Source organism: Suncus etruscus, chromosome X (assembly GCF_024139225.1).
Source record: "Suncus etruscus isolate mSunEtr1 chromosome X, mSunEtr1.pri.cur, whole genome shotgun sequence".
NCBI lineage: Eukaryota > Metazoa > Chordata > Mammalia > Eulipotyphla > Soricidae > Suncus > Suncus etruscus.
In genome coordinates, this window is record NC_064868.1 from 20,962,263 (window position 1) to 20,965,857 (window position 3,595).

The window sequence follows — 3,595 nt, forward strand, 5'->3', positions numbered from 1 at the left end:
AACTGTGACTGAACAGAGCCTACCTTGGGACTAATAAGGAAAACCCTACCCTAGGCTGAAGTCCAGGACACATAAACAACAACAACAACAACAAGATGTCTTATTGCAGAGGTCCAACTTGGACAACAGAGACTGAGCAGAACCTCTGGACCCATAATATCCTAGGCTTCGGCTTTGGGACTGAACGAAAACAGGGAGCAAGTGTTACAGAAGAATGAACACCACAACAATGATGGATAGGAACCTCTAGAACCTAGAGACTCTATTCTAGACTCTGACCTATAACCTGTGCAAATACCAAGATCGCTAGCTACAGTGGCTTGATTTTCTCACACACAACCAAGAGGAAACTTTCCTGGCATCACAAAAAAGCCTTTGGGGTGGGGTAATGAGTTGATCCCATGATCCCATGATGGTATGCTTCAAGGATGGAGAAACCCTAAATCTCTTAGGCCACAGGAATTCCCTTTCTTCCTCAATGCTTACTGTGCCTATGCAAAAAAAAATTGGGGGAATGCCAAACATTACCACTCCAGCACCCATACTTTTTCTTGTTTTGTTTTGATTTGTTAGTTTTTTACTTTATTTTCCTTCTCTTTTTCTTCTACTTTTCTCTTTCTTTTTCACGCTTGTGGTTATTATTTAGAGATTTATTTTTATTTTTGTTTGCCAGGTCCATTTTTTCTTTTTTCTTTCATTTTTCTTTCTTCTTTTCTCTCTCTTCTTTCTTTTTTTGGTAGTTGTCACCAATTTTTTCTCCCCTTTTTCTTATCCTTTTTATCTCCAATGATGGTGGAATGGATGCTCAATCTACAACAAGCTGTAAAGTGGAAACCAGTTGCACTAGCATACTGGGGGGGGGAGTAGAGGAGGGAGATAGGGGATGCATACTGGGAACAGGGGCGGAGGGAGGACAGCACTGGTGGTGGGAATGCCCCTCATTCATTGTCACTATGTACCATAAGTGATGCAGTGAAAGATTTGTAATGCACTTTGGTCACAATAAAAATTAAAAAAAAAGATTAACTGGGAAAAAAAGAAAAAAATGCAAAGAGAGGAAAAACATACTTGCATATTATTAAAATTTTATTGTAAGACTATACAACCCACATTACCCCAGTTTTACAAATTAATATGTATATAATAAAATAACAAGGTTCTTAATATATATCTGTGTTATGATACATATATTCTTTATATAGCATATATACATATATTAAGAATTGAAGTTAATTAATTTGATTGTATGGCCACACCTGGCAGTGCTTGGTAGGGAAGTACAGAATTGAAACTAATATTTTTCACATGCAAGAGCCCCTATCCTCTGCTCTAGCTCAGTACCACATCCTTGGTCCCTTACAAGTAGTTTTAAATTTATATAAGATATATGAGTTTAAAAAGAAAAGTTCTAATGAAAAGGGCCTTAGAAGAATTGCTGAATTCCAGAGCTGAAGACGTTTAGGAATGAAGTAAAATCTCATCACTTCTATTTTTAAAACCCTTTGGCTAACTAATATTAAAACAATTGGTGGGCTTGTGTGCTGGGTCTAGATTAGATCATCTGAGAGAACTGATACCTTCTTCATGCCAGAAAATAATAAGGGGCAAAAGTTGAACCTTCAAAGATAATGTGGAAGAGAAAAATAGGTATAATAAAAATATATTAATATTTGTTTGGCCAATAGGTTTGTTTCTTGTACTGTACTGGATGTTGGAGAATTTTCAAGGAGGTAAAAGACAGCAATTTGAGTTTGGCTATGTAAGTAGACAAGATCAGGTGAATAAATTATCTTTCAATATCTATCTTTAATGATGTATTCTTTGATTTTTTTCTGGTCAGACCATAATTTCCATGATGATGGTAAAAAGTGTATTTAATTTCTTTGTATCCCCAGAGCACAGCATTTTGATGTAGACAGACAGTAAACATCAGATGAATGAGTAAAAGGCCACATCATAAGAATCTAAGGAGAATAATGCAGGAAGAAGCATATGGAGAAAAACTGAGAGAGAAGTGGGAATTTGGACCAAATCTAAAACTGGCAGGTGTGTAGAGCTTGGAACAAATCACAAAGAACAAGAACAACCTGCGATATTATGGATACAAGGAGAAAGAAACTCTCATTTACTGCTGGTGGGAATGCCAACTGCTCCAACCCTTTTGGAAAAAAATTGGATATTCCTAAAAAAACTAGAAATTGAGCTCCCATATGATGAAGCAAAAAGCAATACCAGTCCTAGGAATATACCTTAGGAACCCCAAAACACAATGCATAAATGCCATTTGCATGCCTGTGTTCATAGTAGCACTATTTATCATAACTAGAATCTGGAAACAACCTATGTGTTTGAGAACAGATGAACAGCTAAAGAAATTGTGGTACATCTACACAATGGAATCCTATGCAGCAAAAATGAAGTTATGAGTGCAGGAAAAATAAAGTCATGAAATTTCCTTAGACATGGATGGATATGGAGAGCATTATGCTGAGTGAAATGAGCCAGAAGGAGATGAATAGACAGAATAATATCAGTCATTTGTGGGATATAAGGGAAGAAAGATAGTATACTATCCAGAATAATAATATCCAGAGATATTAGAGACAAGGGTTAGGAGAATCAATCATTGGTAGGAAGCTTGCTACAACCATCTTTAGTCAGGTTGACTTCCAAGATATTTGAGTTTGTGTGGCACTAATGTGAATGGGATTGTTTTTGATCAAAACTCTCAGCAAGATAGGAATAAAAGTAACCTTTCTCTATATAGTTAAAGCCATCTACCAGAAGCCCAAAGCAAATATTATCCTCAATGGAGAAAAACTAAAATCCTTCCCTCTAAATTCTGGTACAAGACAAGGCTGTCCTCTCTCACCACTCCTTGGAAAAAGGAATATGGGAGGCATTACTTTCCCCAATTTTAAGCTGTATTACAAAGCAATAGTTAAAAAACAGACTGGTATTGAAATAAAGACAGACCTTCAGATCAGTGGAATAGGCTTGAGTACTCAGAGAAGGTTCCTCAGACATATAACTACCTTGTTTTTTTATAAAGGAGCAAGAAATCCTAAATGGAGCAAGGAAAGCCTATTCAACAAGTGGTGTTGGCACAACTGGTTAGCCACTTGCAAAAAAGCGAAATCAGACCCCCAGCTAAAACCATGTACAAAGGTAAAATCCAAATGGATTAAAGACTTTGATATCAGAACTGAAACTATAAGGTATATAGAACAACATGTAGGTGAAATACTCCAGGACATTGAGACTAAAGGCATCTTTAAGGAGGAGACAGCACTTTCCAAACAAGTGGAAGCAGAGTTAAACAGATGGGACTATATTAAGCTGAGAAGCTTCTGCATCTCAAAGGAAATAGTGCCCAGAATACAAAGGCCGCCTACTGAGTGGGAGAAATTATTCACCCAATACTCATCAGATAAAGGGCTAATATCCAAAATTTACAAGGTACTGACAGAAATTTACAAGAAAAAACATCTAATCCCATCAAAAAATCGGGTGAAGAAATGAACAGACACTTTGAAAAAGAAGAAAGGCAAATGGCCAAAAGGCACATGAAAAGATGCTCAACATCGCTAATCAT